At 42.4% G+C, this 19,665-nt stretch overlaps 1 protein-coding gene and 1 long non-coding RNA gene across 13 annotated transcripts in view; both read right to left on the bottom strand.

Annotated features, from left to right (window-relative positions):
• The window catches only part of GLIS1 (GLIS family zinc finger 1), a 192,659-nt gene that overhangs the window by 59,903 nt on the left and 113,091 nt on the right, over nucleotides 1-19,665 (bottom strand). The window lies entirely within an intron of this gene.
• LOC308199281 overlaps nucleotides 10,890-19,665 on the bottom strand; it is a 28,079-nt gene continuing 19,303 nt past the window's right edge. The window contains exons 2-3 of one of the 3 annotated variants that reach the window (XR_013954558.1): nucleotides 12,282-14,883; nucleotides 10,890-11,073 (exon numbers count right to left, since the gene is read on the bottom strand). This is a non-coding gene — a long non-coding RNA (uncharacterized lncRNA). Of the gene's footprint in view, nucleotides 14,884-19,665 lie in introns of all 3 variants that reach the window. The other 2 variants (XR_013954557.1, XR_013954559.1) reach the window with 2 other exon arrangements.

Below are 19,665 nucleotides of genomic sequence, written 5' to 3'. Positions count from 1 at the left end.
GATGTACTAAATAAAGACCTCTTTCCATTCCACTTCTAGAGGGAGAAACTTTAAAACATTAGGTATACACCATTGCATTTTGTCAAATAATGCTGCTCTTACTTCAGGGAAAATAAGACCAAAAACCACTGTAGGCGTCTTTGGCACCAGCACTGACTTAAGGAAACGTTGCCACTGTTTGCTACCACTTTTTGCTCATTCCTGCTTTGTTTTGCATGCCCTCAGTTCAGCCTACAGAAGTGTTTGCACAGCCATGCTGTGAACCAGATCAGCGATTTTATCAGTCAAAAATAGAGAACATTAATTTTAATAGGCATCTGTTCAGTTCAAAGTGCACATCCCACAGACACAAGTAATGGTAAGAAAGGACGGCACCATTCAAACCCTGGTGCATGAATGAACAGCCAGGGAAGAGCTTTTTCAATCATGTTTCCACGTCTTCTGCTGAAAGCTCATGCATGGTGAAATTATTATTGAAGTACTTCAAGACTAGCCCCGTCAAGGTTACAGGGTAGTAAACAAAAGCACAGAGAATGGCATCCCAATCTTTTAAGCAAATGGCAGCTATACAGTAATACTGCAGCCCACTGCCATGCTCTCCTCCTTGCTGAGCTCTGTGAGATCTCCCTCTCCATAGCCTGTCCTGCCAGAAGTCTCCAAGCCATGCAAACCATGTCCTGCAGCCTGCCACGTGCCTGGGTGAAGCAATCTTAGACTTGTTAAAACGAAAGACTCTATACAACTATAAGAGATTATTACTATTGCCATTTCCATTCATTTTCAAGAGCTGACATTTTCACAGGCACACGGGCATTCATGAACAAACTTTGGCACGCACTTTAAAAATGTCTTTCTAAGAAATGGTGACAATAAATCTTTAATTTATATCTACAAGGCTCTGCCCAAGAGTCTTTATGCTACAGACGATGCAAGTGAATGCATTTGCCTTCTTAAATCCTCCACAGGTCCACAGAAACAAAAAATAAACCAAAAAAAGCACTTAGAATTTACGAACCCAGCTTGACAGAAATCAGTACTTCATTTGCCTTTAAAGCTGCATGTATTTTAGAACATCTGAGATGATATAAGCATCACATCCACATAGTAGGTGCAGACGAGAAATGTCTGCTAAATTTTGAAAAAGTATGTCTGGATAATGCCTATAAATCCATACAGTAACACAGAGAGAGAGAGAACATCTGATTATCCAAACATAAATCTTTGCCGATGAACAGCATACAGTGTACCCCTAGTATTTGCTGACACAACCTGGTAGTGCTTTCTCCTCAGCATCACCTACAGAGCAAAGCCAGATTTCCAAAAGGAAAGAGGAAAAAACTATAAGGAGGGTCATAATTCATATTTAAAAAAAAAAAGAAGAAAAAAAAAAAAGAAAAAAGAACCCAGCAAAGCCATCCTACCTCTGCCTTCTCTGTGTGATGTCCCATAACACTGGGAGTCAGGGGGTGTGTTTTCTGCTCCAGCAAGTGTCACGTAGGTGAGCTGCACTGAGCAGAAGCCATCTGTATTTGTCACATATACCAAGGCTGAAGTTTGCCCGTGAAAATGAACACTATTAATGAACCACCTTAGCCATGATTTTTCAAACACCTCCCCTGTACCCACAGCCTGGAACCACTTTGTTTTAATCAGCTATTTTATATCCACAGGTAACATCCTCACACTGCTCACAGCGCTCAGTGTCGAAACAAGGCAAGCCCTGAGCATACCTGGGGTAGGTAAAGGTAACTCGCTTCAAAAATACTCCCTTAACTGTGGGGATGGACCTTCTCACCTTGTCAGCTATTCTGAAGGTGGTGAAGGCAGTGAGGAGGCCGGCAGAAAATGCCGAGTGGCCTTTGCCAGCTCCTGCCCGCTGGCTACGGACGCACTGCAGGCTCTGTGACTCATCTATTTTCTCATTCTGCCTCACATTAACTTTTTCTTCCATGTTTTCCAGATGCTTGTGCTTACCTGAACTGCATGTTCTGGAAGAGAAGAGACAAGTTGTCAGAAGGGAACTTTAGCCCTGGGTTCACTGAGCTTTGGGCTGGCAAGTTAATACAACAACGGGGATGGGGGAGCAGTGTTAAACAGCCGGGATTGGAGCACGTATCTGCAGTTCATAGAATCATAGAATGACCTTAAAGATCAGTTAAGTCTCTCCTGTGCCTAAAGATCAATGGTACTAAGTAACTTCTACACATCCTTATCTTTTCCTGTGTTATCTTAGGAGAGTGAAACAGAGAAAACCAGTGCCACAGCTCCTCACGTCTTAAGTCTCAAAGGTGTAGGCTTAGCCACTGAGCAATCTCAGCTGTGTGTCAGCAGAACTGGGTGCCATTTCATTTCTTTGATTTTGAAACAATAATTTCTCATCACTCTCATTCACTGTCCCTCTGCACTGCCTCAACCCTTGGCAATGACAGCCCTGCCACACAACGCCCGTTCTGTGCTCTCTGCTGCTCCCCGCCTCTCCAGAGCTTCTTCAGCCTCCCTCTTGGAGCAGTTTCCTCCAAGAGCCCTGAGGAGCTGGGAGATGGCACAGAAAGGCTCAGACAGGTTAGGGAGAACACTTCTAATTTTTCATGAGAGCAGTCAGAAACAGGAACAGGACAGGCAAAGCTTAGGGAGCTGGGATGAGCTGCCCCTGCGCCTGGTGTCCCCCACCCTGCTGTGGGTGCCTGAAGCCCGTCGCTCAGCAGCACACCTCCAGGAGGAGGAACGTGGACATTGCCCTTCCCAGCAGCTGTTCCTTCCAAGAAAATGCCTTCTTGGCCAGCACCTCCTGCCAGCCCTCATCTCTCCCTCCCCCTGAGCCCCTGTCCCTTTCCCGACCTCCGCTGTGCCCCACGCACTCTGTGCTGCTCCCCCTTCACCTCCCGCACCCCTGTCACTGGTACCGTGGTTCTCACCTCCTAAACGTGCCCCTCAGGTTCCCTAATCCCAAAAACATACAGAAGGTGTGGCCAGCCCATCATCGAGGAGTTGGGACTACATTCTGCTAACCAACCTGCGCTAAGGCTCAGTCCGCCCGAGCTCTCTGCAGTAGCTGTCCCCACGTGGAAGAAACAGCAAAGTGCTGATCATTCCCAAACACATCTACAAGACTGCAGCGTCTGTAATTTATTATCTTTCAGGAAAAGCCTCTCTAATGCTAGCCATGCAAATTAGCATGGCGAATCCCTACACACACACACACAGTCTGTAGGATGAAGTATAAGCGCGCACACTGCAGGATCGTTGCCGTGGGATGCCAGCCGACTGTCAGCTTTCTGTCAAGAGAAAAAGATATGGCAGTGGAGCAATCTGTGCCTAGCACATCCACTTGATTTGCCGAAGGACTGTGGCCACACACAGTCTAAAGAATTCCTTTGCTTGGTCTTTTTGGTATGTACCTCTATAGCCAATTTTTTTCTTAAAATTGAAGTTGTATCCCCAAGGGTGCAATAGGAATCTTGAATTAGCCAAGACAAATCTCGAAAGGATGAGATCAGCCAGGGTGGGAGGTACAAGAAGTGCAGTTCAAAGCTTCCCGAGCATACAAATACCCCGTGATTGTAAAAACACCTTTTGAGATTGTAAAATTCATTTTTCTGGGTGCGAGGAGAAAAAGTTAGATCTGACACCTTGCCACGCTGCTTCAGGCTTGTGATATTCCACACAAGAAATGCAAGTCTGCAACAGGAACCATCTAACGAGCCTGAGCCCAGGATCTTCATTGCAAGAGGTAAAGATACCACCGGGTTTTCAACAGCACGGGCCCAGTGAAATGTCGAGGAGGTCCCAGTAGTAGAATTAACAAAATGCCAGTCTTTCTTCCTATTTCACATTACCACAATGGATGCAAGGTATTACAAAAGCAATCCAAACATGTTTTCAAAAGCGCCTTCTGTCAAGAAAGGTAAGGCCTCACAATGAAGCAAAATAAAGGCATCTCAAAATATTTAGCCAGGTGAACACCTAAATGGAAATTTTCATTTCGGCTAGAAATCCATTCTTCATAAAAACAAAAAAAATATGAAAAAGTAAACCATTTTACCACTATTGAATGTATTTTAAATTGTGTAAACGAGTAGTTCCAGCTTGCAGAATTACATACACATTGGAGCATGGGACAGAGCTTTCAGCAGGACCTTTTTCAATTTCTGAGTGCTTCACTTCACACTTTTACAACCTTTCTTCCTTCTGAAAGGCTGGGATGAGAACTGTGGAGGCCATGTCAGCCGGAGGCAGATGGGAGGCTGGGAAGAGCGGGACCCTGCAGGTGGGCAGAGATACCCAGACACAGATACCCGGACACCTGCAAAGCCTGAACTCCTTGCCTGTAGCACTAAGTCAGAGCAGCCAATAAACCATGTATCCACAGCTGTGCTTTCAAACCAGAAGCTTTAATACAGCAGTGGCTTAAACTGTAACTGCAAAATTGCTTTCTTTCTTACCTGTGTTCTCCAGAAGAGAAAGGCAGTGCCTGAAAGTTGGATTCACAACATCTTTGGTGTCTTCTGCAAGACCAGATGAATCAAATTGAATGGCCTGGCCCAAGTCACAATCAATCCTGCTATATATGGCTACATGCCATTAATTGCTTCATTTTACCCTGCTTGATGTCTCTGTTTCAGCTGTGGGGAAATACATTTCCCTATCTAAAAAGTTGGAAAGCTGCTCTGGGATCGTTCAGGCGGAGAGACACGATACGCTGTAAATATAATTACTCACTATACACAGTAGCCACTATTTAAACATGCATTTCTTAACTCGTTTTAATTTTTTGTAATACTCAAAGGCACCAGTAGATGTTTAAAGCTGTTTGGGGGCTACAGGGTATTAAAAGGGGAAAAAAAGTTTCTGAAACAATTAGATTTCTATTCCACTCATCACTCTCTTGCAATCTGAAAACAGGCCCGTCAATAAACCAAATGCAGTTTAAATAAGAAAAGCAGTACTCTCTCAGGCTGGAACCCTGTGTGCCAAATTATAGCTTGCAGTAAATTTTTATGAGCAAGTTATAAACCCCTGAAAAATGGAGCTTACAACAGAAACACTGGAAGGGCCATCACTGCAGCAGCACTAACATACACCGCCCGTTCTTGCCTGGTGGAGTCTAGCCTCATCTCCTCCTCCTCTCTGGCATTGATAGGGCTTTCTAGAGCGACTGTGAAATCAGCAGTCCTCTTTTGTGCGATGCACTGAGCTATAGCACCTGCTCCTAGCACCTCTGAAAAGACCATGTCTTCCAACACCACTGCTGAACTGCGGTGCACCCTGCTCTACACTGATTGCCACAGCTTTCCTTAGGGAACGTCTCCCTCCCAGTTTTCTGGTTTACTCCGTGAAGCTAAAGTCTACAGTTGGCCTCCCACTTTCTACCTCTCCAGAGGAAATGGAGCTCTTATTTGAAAGAAATCGGGCTGTTTCATGCACCACTGACTGTCCTTTGGCCTTGCATTTTCAGATCAGGGGTCTATGAACAGAAGTAGAGATTCAGAAGAGAAAGAGAATCCCAGAAAGAAAAAAAGCATAGCAGAGACTAACCACAGAGCAGATGAGTGTTCATTGCGTAGTTAAATTGGCTATTTCCTGAACTTGTCAATATAAAAGCTATAATGGGAACACACTATTATTTGTCCAATAGGATTTTCACCTGAGTTGAACAGACAACCTCGTCATCCTCTGAAAACGGAAAGGTAAACTTGGGTTCTTGGCCACAGACCAAAAGCAATGCATTTGACTTCATCAGCGTAATCTCTACTTTAAGCATACATCTGAAAACACAACTCTAAGGCAATCAAAAATCAAAGACAGACTCAGTGGCAACAACCTGGGTCAATGAGGAGAAAATGCGCAAGTTTAAAGGTATCTGGACCTGCGGACCTGATTCAGAGGCATGATGCTGTTTATCAGTTGGTAACACAGAGATGGGTAGAAAATATATCAAAGCTATGCACTAATAACCAAGACACGTTCAACAAAAAGGTGCAAGTCTGAAAGAAATCTATCTTATGGAAAGAAAAAAGGAATTGTGGTCACATAAATAATTCCCAGTGACCTCCTAGGTTACTGGTGAGAATTGAGTTTTCAGAGTTTGAGTTTAGCAGAGTGGTCTGCTTTTTCTTTTTCCATCTTCGATTTAAAATTACATTTTGTGAACATCTGAAAATGTTCAGATAGTTTAGATTTTTTCTGAATGTTTCTATAAGGATTCCACAAACTTTTATCTATTTCTGTGTTGTTTTCTTTTCCCCTTTTCCTCTTTCACATTTTTCTTCTTACTATCTTCTCCTTTTCTTTTTTTCATTACTGGAAGGGGACCGAGGGGAGACAAAACAAAAAAAGTTGTCTTTTGCATTGGGCAATCAGGACATTTTTTGGTCAGGAAATGATGAACTTTTACAGGAAGCATAACCTGACTCTTTTGCCAGCTCCATTCCGTGACCTCCTTTTGCACAGGATGGAGACTTTGTACAACATTGCCCTGTTCTCCTGAGCATCTTCCCCAACCATTTTTTACTTTTCCTATTTCATCACCGCAATGAGCTGTGTTTATTCCCTCATGTAGAACGAAGCGTTTAGCTCAAGTGAAAAGCAGAGTCAAATGGATTAATACCAAGTGTCATGACTGCTCTTTGAAACCTGTTTGACAAAAGCAGAGTCACTGTCATGAAGAAGTACCTCCTTCAAGACTTCTGCGGCCTCTCAGCTAACAAACACAATGACAGTTGTGCCCGGTACAGCCTACGAGAGCACTCCCTGTTTTCCTATTGTCTCAGGACATCCTCCATGATTTAATTACAGATTTTGGCTCTGCTTTGATTTCAGTTTATACTAATGATATTTGATTGACAGTAACTTAAGAAAAATCACAAACTTATGTTAAATTACTAGATTATTTATGCATTTTCTGCTGTACTGATAACAATGACTTCAGTGAAACATATGGAACAAATAATGGGATATTTAGAAATCAGGAGTTTATAAGAAACTGGAAACAACTTGATATAAACCATTTAAAAACTATATTGTGCTTCATTAAAAAAAGATATATATTTACCTAGTCTGTCTGGTATTACAGGAAACAAATAAGAGAGAGGTACTTGCAACTGTAATTGAAGTGACAACATATTTCATGGTAGCTGGAGATTTCAACTATCTCTAAAGACTGGATTCACTTTAAAACTACACAGCCTCCTCCCATCACTGTCCAATTTCAGAACACAACTAATATTAGGAAGAGTTGGCAGTACGTTCCTCAAGCCAGAACAGTATTGTACGGTATTAAGAAATGGTAAGACGAGGACAGAACGTGTCTCTACTTCTTCGCACCCTTTTTGGTGATCTTCACAACCACTGCACTGGCACAGTACATTTGAGCTTCCCACAGTTGCCAGGTCTGCCCACAGTACACATGGTGTCCACCTCCCCAACAACATCCCGTCCCACTGGGCCACAAAACCAGAGATCACCAAGCACATGCTAATGACAAACATGGCAATGAAGAGTGCACTGAGGTGGTGTGGCTGAGCATGGCTTACTACTGCTAGATGCTACGTAAGGTGAAGAAATAATATGTTGGGGAGTTACAAAATTAATAAATATCTTGGGATAAATACAAAGTAGGAAAAAGCAGTTTATGTGCTCTGTCATTTTTAATCACCACATTTATGAACATCAAATAATGATGCCTAACAACACTATGAAATGACAGTATTGCTATGGCATCAGCAAACAAAAAGCCTATCATTACTCTTGGCTGCTAGAGATGTCAACAGTTTCTACAAATTGGATTTGCCATAAGTGGCATCTCCTGCTCACGCTGCAATCCACAGGGAAGTTTCCCACAACAGGGTTTAAGTGCCTTACTTGTGGCTGTTTGTCACCTCACCAGGAAAGCTGCTCTGGGACGGGTCCCTCTAATTCCCTGGGCCCTTCGCTAAGCATTAGATAAATCATCTCCGCTTCCCAATGAGAAACGTTTTTCTTAACAAAGATTATTTTTTATTTTTAATAGTCCTTCTGGGAAGGCTGGGGCTCACAGTGTGGGGGAAAGGCTTCTTACCACATATTACTAGGTATCTCTGGGAGAAGACAAATCTTGCTGTGGGTAGCTGGTGAGGAATATTTGATATTACTTCACAAATTATTTTGTAAGACAAAAACATTGAATAGCAATGTCAATTATAATATTCAATTTAATCAAATACAAAGGCAAAGTTCAGACACTAGCCCATAACTATCAAGAGGAAATTCAACAACTGGAATCACATACCTAGCCAGTTTATTTTTTATTTCACCAGTTACGACAGAACATAGAATTGCCCATCTACCTAAGTGACCATCTTTCTGATACAAGTAGCAGCCTAAATAGTGAACACTGATCTTTCCTCCTGCATTAGGAGCTCTTTAGTTGCTGCTGTTGCTGTTTTTCAATTACAGCATTACAGCAATATTGTGTTTGGAAAAGATCAGAAACCTCTGAGACAAACTTTTTAGGACCACAGAGAAAACATTCACTTCTCCCCTTACCTTCAAGCCCTTAGATACCATGGCTTGAAGGGCCATAAAACCATTCTGCTTCCACTGACAGCACCAATTCCGCAAGCCAAAGGGAAGGGAAGGACTACAGAGAACATGATGGAATCGATCTCTAAATCCACCTTTTCCTAAGAGGATATAAAGCTCTGGATTTGACCATTGCTGATGTACCCATTTGAGGTCTTTCACAGACCTCTGCCTGTGCCACTGTGCCGTGTCCCAGTGCTGGGCACAGCGTGGGAAGGCACTAAAGACTCTGTGTCCTGTGCTGTAGAGTTTGAACAGAAATAAACTCGGTGTTTATGACATGGACCTAGTTCCTGGCACTGTGAATACAAGGTACATTCCACTCTAATTATTCCTAATTACCATGACTTAATGTGTAAATATTTGCAACACACGAACATAAAAGTGCTTCCATACTATTAGCTACAGACACGTTACCAGCTGCTAGCATGTTTTCTGAGCCTTTGCAGTTTCTCCAGATAGAGGCCACAGAGCACGGCTCCTCAGCTGACGTAAGCCCTTTGAAGTGAGGGGCTTTCTTCTTCTGTTGAGGTTTTCAACAGATAGTTGAATGGGAACCAGTGCAGCTCTAATGCCCCCGTTTGCACACACCATCTTCCCATAAATCTTTCTTTCATCCATCTGTTATTGTTTTCCACAGCTGTTGGACATGTCTATCATTGTGTAGCCTGAACCACACCTACCCTGGATCTGCCTTTGCCTTTCTCCTGACTGCTCCCATGGTACTTACTGCTCTGCCTCTCCTCCGTCCTGCATACACTGCACTGCTTCTAGTACCTTGGGCAACCTGAATTGGCAAGAGGAGACAGATGCCAGCTGAGGGTAGAGCAGACATGAACCAAACATGCTTTTCTCAGTTCAGTCCCTTTTTTCGGTTGAGTCAAACCTGCAGAAAGAGTCAGAGAGAAGGTCGGGGGTGGCTGCAGAGGAGGCAGAGCAGTGGGTGGCACTGGTAACAGCTGGGACTTCAGCTGCCAATTCTGGAAGTTTCACTGGACGGTTGTGGAGACAGCCAGTCCCAGGGCCAAGGCAAGCCTTTGGAACAGCGACGATTCTTAAGATTACCCTGAAATGCTGCAAACAGGTTTTCCACATCCATCAGCCCTACACCTCCAATGGGTGTGCCAGAGCAGCTTGGCAGCATGAATCAGGTCAGATTTATTGACTGAATGCACCGATTGCCATCAGGCACCAAGCTCTCCTCGAGCTGTAACGATTCTCAGCCTCCTTCCACTTGGCCCAGTCAGTCGGAGCAGCTGAGACACTGCATGCAGGCACAGTGCTGTAACTCACTTCCACGTCCCCTGAGGCGTCTTGGGCCGTAATTTATACAGCTCCGAATACTTTTATATTATATAGTACTGAGAGCTTGAAGGAAAACCAAACCAAATGAAACAAAGCAAATGCAGACAATGAATAGCCTGAAAAATTAAAATAGCCTCAAAACTTGAAGATCCCAAACTGTCCCCCCAAGTGACTCACACTGAAGAAGCCTCGTTTATGAGGCTGGAAGAATTGTAAAAACAAGGAAAGAGCAAGCTCTCGGGAGATTCATAGGTTACTCAGTTTTTAATTATGATCTCTGATTACATATTACACTGTAAAGGCATATAGCTATCCCAAGCCAGCGGCTTTCACCAGGGGTAGGGGAGGTAAAGGGCAAGGCATTGCCACCACCTCACAGTTTTTCTGTCCTCTCCCCCAGGCTGAGGGCCTCTCTCCCGAGCTGTGACACAGAGCATGTTCCACAGCAGGCCTTTCCGTGAGGCTGGGGAAGAGGAGGGTGAGCCAGGACAGGTCACAGGATGACTGCGGGTGACAACAGCCTGAGTCACCCCTGCTGAATCTTCTCCTTGTCCACTCTCACCTCAACGAGATCACAAGGCTTTGGCAAAGCTGAAATCATTTTTTAATGAACAGTAATAGCAAACCCAAGATAGCCTAATAATGCCAGCTAAGACACACACGTCCTAATTCTTACAGCACTACAATGCACATGCTCTCTGGCTAGTCTCTCTACTCGTGCACGTTTTCTGCAGGCTGAACGGGAGTTTCATTCCAGGACTAACAGTCCTCAGCACACTCTGAGCAACAAATAATAACAAATAAATTACAAAAGCCCTGGAGCAGTCTGCTTAGTCATCTTATTAAGTGTTACTAACACTTTCACAGCGTTGAACAGGCCTTAGTCAGTCGCCCCGTCCTGTAAAAGACATGGTTTTCTCATCAATAACCCTCTGCAAACATGCCAGAATGTCACAGCTGGAAAGGGATTGCTACGAGCAGAGTAAGGAGCTCCTCTCTGACCTCTCCCACCACCAGAAAGCAATCAAAGGTTGTTCTGCACTTCGGAAGCCCGTTCTCTTGGTGTTGGTTTGAACTCTAGGACGCTGTTTACTGATTATCAGCTCTCTCCCACACCAGTGGGAATGGCTGGAGCTCTGGCTTTGGCTACAAGAACAGCAAGAGGAAGATACTGGATATAAGCTGGCGAGGCACTGCAATTCAAATTTGCTTTAAGAAATTAGAAAAAAAAAATCTCATGTTATGCAAAATAAAGGGGATGTTATAAGTTAACAAAGAAATCAAACAGTAACCTTCCCAGGACTTAAATTTCCAGGTGGTTTGGAGGGAATTTCTAAACAGTTTCTAGTATTTTAGAGATTTTGAGTCACTTGATCATGCTGTATCGGAGCAGAAGTGTTAATCAGAATGAACAGTTACTGCCTATCACAATGGTAGTAAGTACATAAATATTATTGGACATACTTTTTCAATAATCCTATACGTGTTTTTTAACAAGCCTCCATAACACAGAGAACATATGAGCCTTGCTAGTATATACCATACCGCAAGGTAGTTAAGAATATATTGCATTTATAAACTATGCACAACTTTATGAGTCTCTAGCTATAATTTCATCATAGCGCAGTAATTGGAAAGTCTGCATAATTTTGGAAGGATATGTGTTTTAGTTAAAAGAACACTATTATTGCTAATTGGATACCAAGCGTACATTGTAAATCAGAGCAAAGTATGGGCTCCTAATTACAAACTTTTTTGAAACAAGCACTGTATGTCTTTACATTATTTTTGGCTAACAAGTGACTTAAATAACCTTAGAGTTACAAAGTCCATAAATCTTTTCTTTAGCTGTGGCTGATGAAACGCTACAGGATAAGAATGTGTGTTCCCAAGGTAAATATCTGGCTTGGCAGCCTCATCTCCTCCAGTGAATCGAGGTAAAGGGGTATGTAAGTGACTGGCACTGGCACACGCCCAAGCAGAACAGGTAAAAAGGAGAAGGCTGGTATTAACTTATGTAGCATGTTGCAGCTTAACACGTTTTAAACAGGCTGGGCTCACTCTTTGGCATCTGGAGCTAAAAACTTACAGCCGTGTTCTTATGTGGAACGAACTTGTGTATTAGAGTTTTACAACACCAGCAACAAGCTTTTATGAAGTTGTTAAGATCCTGAGTCCAGAGCTGTTGTGAAAGACTATTTTTAAAGTTTTTTTAGGTTTTTTTTTTTTTTTCAAAACAGCTTTTCCTCTGCATGCCTTGATCCACTCTTACCGCACCTGTGGCAGCGGAGACGGCACTCACCGCTGAGCAGGGCGCCGAGGGGCAAGCACTGAGGGAAATCAATATACTCATTGGGTGTGACCCTTCCTCAGCTCTGCTGGGCTGACGGAAGGTGCCAAAAGCCTCAACTTCCTACCTGAGTTCATGGGAGTGGAGAATGTTCAACAGATGCTACGATCCTTGGGGGATCTGCTTCTGAGCACACAGTGGTCAGGCCACGTACCCCAAACCTGCAGCCCATGTATTGGGAAGGTGGTTCGTTATTTGGGTGAGGGTATTAACACGCTGGGTTTTCATCACAGCTTATCTGCATGATGAACAGAGTGAAAAACCTTTAAAAGGCATGAAAAAGAGGCAACTTCAAAACTGGGCCTCTTGGAACACAGGTATCATGGCCCAGGAAGATGAACAGTGCTAAGCTTATAGTCTTTCTTTTGGTCTCTCCCCACTGAAAGGAAATTCATACCTATTCTTAAAGTCTGTTGTGATTACAATAATGTACTACAAATCTCTGGAAATCCTTTTGACTTTCTACATTTATTACATATGTGTATACCTATTAAAAAATGTAATGTAGACTTTGCCGTGGTGATGCTGTTCAAATGTCAGCCTGCGTAGCATCAAGTCAGAGGCCGTGTGTTCCAGATTTAAAAGCTGTATTCACTTTTTGATATACCATTCAGCAAGGGGTCACTGTCAGACAAACCTTTTAATCTGTTCAGCATGTTTCCACCTCTTCTTCTTCAGGGAACAGTTGTGGTACATTTCACCAGGCTACCAAGTAATTTTGGTGTCTTAACAGCCAGTTGGAGCAGAACAGAGTCTCAGACAGTGTATGGATCCCATCGAGGCTCAACAAGTCCCCAAAGTCTTGGAGTTCAGCAGCTCTGCAGGCTATATGTATTTAACCTTTTATCCTGGCCAGGTTATTAAAGTGAGTTCACAGAACTTGCCTCCAGAAGAAAAAACAGAAACAGCGTGCTTGCAGTGCTGCAGATGGGTAAGTATGGGTTAAGTCCTGTTTTATGACCCCCTTAATTCCTTTCCCATAAATTCAGTAACCTCAAATCACAACTGTGAATGCCTGTGACAAAAAGACTTGTCTGCATGGGAGCAGAACATTGCGATCTCCACCTTGGCTTGTACCTATTGTTAATGCAGAACCTGAAAATGATTTCTGTCACAAGTTCAACCACAATCTTCTCCATCCACCACAGGGTTAACCCAGGTTCACTCTTACAGTGCAGGGAACTCAAACTGTATGATTAAAATCACAGTGCTCCAGGCACATTGGCTGTGGAAGCTGGCTTGTAGCCTTCTTGCAAGCTTCTGTGCTTTTTGAGCACAGCTGTACCCAAAACCTACGTACCTAGGATGGTCAGAGATGAATGACAGACAAAAATCATATTGCCCTGCCAGGCAGAGACACCGAAGAGGAGTTTTTCTCCGTGATGTTTTGACCACTTTGTTCAGGCTCAAGCCATTAATGTTCCAAATCAGGCTTAGGATCCTCCTAACAACCGAAGACACCATGACAACACCTCGTCTCTCCCAGAATGACTGGCTGAAGTACCACACTGTGGGAAAAGCTCTCTTACGGAGATTTTCCTCAGTTTCGGGTTGGCAGCCATTCCCCACTGACCAGAAGAATTGGGAAGGGCACTGGAACAGGAATCAAATCCTTTGAGACGTGGAGCAAAATGCCAACAGGAGAGTTTTAACAGGGCAGGTGTGACAGAAACCTTAGACTAAATCACTAGTAAAAGAAGAGAAAAAGGGGACAGAAAGACAGAAGCGGACATGTACGTCAGACAGGAGGACTGGGTGACTCCTCTGGGTAATTTTAGTTCTTAACTGAAGTCTCCTCTAGAAAATTCACAAACTTCAAGCAGGGACAAATTCTTATGAAGCTGAGCACAACACGTGTGCTTCATAGCCTCCAGAAACCCAGTATAGACTGGGCACAGAAACGGGAGGTGAGCACGGTTCAAACCTCATTGGAAGGTAATCTGTGGGCACCTCACATCAAATGGGCAAACAGAAATGCTCGCTGAGAAGCTCTCATCTCAGCCAGCAGCAGAGGAAAGATTTACTATACCTGGCAAACCACCTTTGAACAGAGAGCAGAATCTGTTGTGCTAAAAACATGCTTAGCCACCTGCAATTTATGTTTTTATTTTTGTCCTGCTATTCTGATAATTCTGATGTTTCTGTTTAACACCGCTTGCAGTGAATCATTAATTTCAACTGAAACTAGGCCAACTTCTTCACCTAAAGCCTTATTCAAACATCTTCACAAGTAGTCCGTTTTTAAAGGTGCCGAGCACTTGGTACCTCTGAAAAATCAAGTCTTTGGACACCATTTCTCTCTTGGCTCAAGCTGACTGTTTATCTCAGACAACTTGACATACTTTGTTTTCAAATCCACGTCTGTCCTCTCTGTCCTTAGCTCTGAGATGACACACTGGCTGCTTCTCAATGGATTTTTGGTGGCACAGAAATTACGAGGTCTTCCCTGTTGGGATGAGCGTGTTCCTTTTCTTATCGACCCCCTGAGCACGGCAGCGCAGTTAGGTTCCAATTACATTACCGAGAGCTGCTTCAAGACCAGGTGAGGCGAAATCGGTGAGCAACCCTGCAAGCCAAAGCGCAGAGAACTAGCAGGGGCTGCTCCTGCAGGGAACTTACGAGTGTCTCTTCTGTGCAGGATACCCTCGGAGCACTGACCACTGACTCTGCTTTTGAAACAAAGTGAAACAGTCTGCTAAGAGTGATTTCAAGCCAGCTATTAGATTTCCCATGTGCATGTTGTATGTGCATGTTTTAGACTATCCCCAAGTAACACATGACATTCCCATTAGCTTTTGTTAACATCTACATCGGAGTAAGCCAGAATCTTCAGAAGATTAACCTCTGCTCCTTCTAACTGTTCCTTAATTTTTATTAGAACAATTTTTTGGGATAGTATTGAGGGCTTTTTTCCTCCTTTGGATGGATACAGAAATTTCTCTGATGAAAGCTTCAGACTTTTTTAATTTAAACCAAACCAAAACAAAAAAGCCAAAAACCCCAACCCTGTAAAATTATTTTCCTTAAGGAAACTGCCAAAACTCTAGGAATCAAATTACAGAACAGAAGCAGACGTCACAATTCCAGCTTTACTCTACCTACTCGGGGAACCTGAATGCCTCTCTGAGGTGATGAGTTGATGGGAAACAGCACAATTCGGCACTAAGGAGGGAATTTCTATTTGTATTTAATGATCTCGGTGAAAGTGAAGCTTATGAGCATATGTAATAGATTTCTGGGTTCTTAAAACCTGGAAAATAATTCTTTTGCCTACTGCTGAATAACTCCTATGCACAAACCTACAGCCAGCTAAGAAAGAAAAAGACCAGCAGGGTCGTATCCATGGTCTGAGAAGTGTTTTGGTTAACTCCTTATAAGACTGCTATAAAACATCGTTACAAAAAGCCAATTACCAGCGGACGTATATTTGCTATCCAAGAGTACACTCAACCTATTTTTTTTTTTTTAAGGAACCTGCAAATTGAAAAATACTTCAAGGTCAGAGGGCCTGATTTTGGCCATGTCCTTCACTCATGATACATTTTCTGCTTTTTAAATTGACAGACATTCTTCATTCATAAGCCCCATTGTTTTAATGGTCATTGACTTCAGGAAAGTAAGTCTCTGTTACATCCAGTAACTGCTAACCCCATTTATCCAACCAATAAATAATCCCTCACCCTCTGCTCCCTCCTGCTCAACTCCTAGGTTATTACATTGCAACATTTTGGCTCTATGCCTATTTAATCTCAGTAATAATGATCAAAACCAGAGTGCGCAGATCTCAGGACCCTGATTAGGATCACCATCCAACTATACATAATACACATACTTCATTATAAACAGGAGGTTCTGCCAGAGGTTGCCAGATTCTATTGGAAATTCTACATTTCTCAGGACTTAATATTATCATCAGCAGTTTAGATCCCACTGGACTTTAGATGGTAAATGGTAACTTTATTAGTTTTTTGTTAGAGGCAAGTGAGGAAGTGAGTTTTTTTTTCCTTTTTACATTAACTTATGTCAAGAATGATGACTCTAAAAAGTCATTAGAAAGCAGAAAATGGAGGGTGATTACAGTATAATATTGTACAACTGACAAGGCTCTGTTTCTCTTCCAACAAAAAAGAAACACTTGTGAGGTTTCGTAGCCATACATAGTAAGGAACGGGATAGTCCAAATTTAATGTCTGCCTCACTGATTTGGGGTCATGTCTCTTTGGAGCTTTTTGTAGTATATGTTAAAGAGTCCATTCACAGAGGACAGGACTCAACTCCTATCTACGACAGTGGCCAAACATCTACTGACCAAAACTGTACAGGCCAAAGGTTCCATTTGTCAGTCTCATGCTATTAAAAAAAATAAACAATAAAAAAAATAATAAAAATAATAATAATAAAGCAGTTTGCAGGTATACAGTCTAGTTTCTCCTGGCAAGGAGATCATGGCATATTGATTTATACTGTCCAACTATCTTCAACGTGCCTTGCACTCTGATGTGCAACAACAGCTACCATTTAAACAATGATTAAGATCCCCAAACTGTGGGTAAACAAATGTTCTGCAGTAGGCATGTTGCTTCCATCTTAAAGACAAGTCTACCTTCCAGCATATGTGGGAAATCCAGGAATTAATTTGTTTTCACTGCACACTTACTGGCTGATTCCTCTGCACATGCTGAATTTGCTGGCTAGCAGAGTCTTTTCTTCCACTGATGTGCTGGTACAAAAACAAAATAAGGCCTGGGAGTTTAAATTCGTTTGTTTAACAAGAAACATGCAAATCTATAGTTTTAAATAATGCTTTGTCATCACACTGCTTAAGGCAGGATTAAAATCAGCTTAGAGGCTTCTTCTGTTTTGCAGAGTCAGTTCCAGCGAGGGTCACGATGTGGATAAAATACCAAACCCCCAGCCTTGGCTGTAGGTAGCCTGACAAACCCAAGTTTGTGCTGACACATTACACATCTCTGATTCATGGCCACTTCATAAAACAAACCATCTTCCTTATCAATTAGTTACCCAAATGAAATCAGCTTGCCTTCCCACTTTAAGTCGTCCAGAAACACCCAGGTGAGCCAGAATGATTTTTCTGTGTATGGAGAAAATGCCAGGCACGTTTGACAGCGGATTGCTGGTTGCAAAGGTGTTAAGTTCCTACAAGTTTTTATGAAAATTGGCAGCTGAGTAGGGAAAAGACTGAAGAAAAAAACCTCAGTAGATTATCTTTTCCCAGACATCAGAGAATCTTCACAGGCACACAGCACTGGGACGACCAAAGAAAAACGGGACTTAATTAGCTCTGCTGTCCTCAGATTTGTTTTTAAGTTAACTATTTTATCTCCTCTTCATAATATTAAAGAATCCTTTACTGTAAAAATGCCTGTGGTATGGGATGGTACCGTGCAAACTGTCTCTGCCCATTACATCTATTAAGTCCCTTTGTCCAGCATGGAGAATGGGGAGAGAAAAGCCTAGGCAGGAATTGATGGAGGAGGGTTATGCCTGTGCACATGGGTTAAAAGACATTTAATGAGTCACAGAAAATAATAGCTTTACACAGTAAAAGCATTCCCTCTCTCTGCTTCTCTCCCCCTGCTTTTCCACATAAATTATGTGAACATATCATCAAAACATGATGATTTTTATTTTCATAAATGGGGCCATATGTCAGCTAAAACAGAAAATGTGTGCTGAACTGTGATGTGGGTTACATGATACACTTTAATTGGATGTCACTTTAATGTAAACAGCTTTACATAAAACTCAGCCTTAAAGAAAACTTTTTAAAATTGTCAAATATTAGTTGCTAAAACAACTTGATGCTGCATGTGTCTTTTGCATTGCCTAGTCAATGAAAAGAGATCAGTCATGAAAGGGGCTAGATTCTCATCTCACTTGCACCAAAGCAGCACAGAGACCAGGGTAGAGGTACTTAGAATATGGAGCCAGGGGCAAAAGATTTTTTTTTCCATAAACATTACCTTTGCCTAAGTTTTCTACGTGAGAAGATTTTTTTTTTTAAATTGCAAATGTCATTTGTTCATCTAAACATTTAACAAGTGCAATTCACTTGTGGTCATGTCTGTATGCCAACATCCATTTTGCAACGGGAAAAACCTTAATCTGAAAGAACAAAACAGAAACAAAACCAAAACCCACCACCAAACAAGTACAATACACACACACACACACAGGCGAAACAAACAACTTTTCCTTGCACAACAAACAGCTCTGGGTACCCATATGGAAATAACGTCCATAAACAACAGAGTGCCATAGAAATGAACAGCTGCAAGCAATGGGATTTTTAAAAAATTAAAATAAAAACGCTTTGGTAATGCTGGTAGAACATCTACCACTTACATTTGGAAACTTTAACAAGTCAGGATTTGCTAGCATACACCTTAGTGTTACTACAGTCATTTTCTATACATGATCATAGGAAAAAGGAGTCATATCTCACTTGCTGCTCTCCAGTAACTGTTGGCAAAAGCTTTTTCTTTGATGCCACCATGGTCTACTCTCACAGCAATGCTCAGAACAGGATCTATTGAATGAGCTGTCAAGTTCAAGTGGCAACTGAGTCTTACTACCTTGCAATAACAAACTGACGTTTTAGCATCAGATATGCAGGTGGGTAGACTCGCTAGCTTTTAGAAGTACTTCTACGTGTCAAACAATACTGCTGGCAGCAACACATTTGCCAAATCTATCCCTGGTTTCCTGTGAATATATCCGTGGTTTCATTTAGCATTTGCTCCGACCTGCAGGTCCATAGTGCCATGTATACACTCTCAATCTTAAATGTTATCCCTAACACTTAAGGCAGAATCCCACAGGATTTTGCCAGTGTTTGTGGTTGGAAGCATCCCCTGTAAGCTACCCCACCAGAACCCAAGGTCTGCTGGGCAGGAAAAATAACAGCTATCATTACTTAATCTGCAGCTTTCTATTGCAAGCCCCCTGCACCTTAGAGCCAAGGCAGAAGACTACAAGATGCCCTCTTGGGCCTGGACTCCTCCTAAAACAAAAGAAGCTCCATGCTTCTCTCCGAGAACCATCTAACACGTTTTTGAATTACGTCTGGACCACCAACAAAGCTGTTGGTGAAAAAGGGGAGCGGCATTGTATTACAAAGCTTTTCCTTACAGTTCCTGTTCCTAGTTATTGGCCGTCATAATGGCTTTTACAACGACGGCAGCGTAAATCAGCAGGCAGAGGCTGAATAGAATGTTCTGCCCTTGCCTCCTGATGAAAATTCCTGTCCAAAGAAGGGATAAAATAATAAAGTAGTTTTAAAGAATCACTTTTTTCCTTGGGTTTATTTTGGTTTAATTTAGCAGAATGCATAAAAGAAGGATAAAAAAATCCATAAAGCCAAGAAAACCACAAAATCCCCTTAAAAAATGAGATTTATGTTCAAGTTTGAAATGGCATAAACAGGCATT

This window comes from Anser brachyrhynchus (assembly GCF_964034855.1).
Source record: "Anser brachyrhynchus genome assembly, chromosome: 8".
NCBI classification, from domain to species: domain Eukaryota; kingdom Metazoa; phylum Chordata; class Aves; order Anseriformes; family Anatidae; genus Anser; species Anser brachyrhynchus.
Note: the sequence above shows the minus strand (reverse complement) of the source record. Positions and strands in the feature narration are given on the sequence as shown.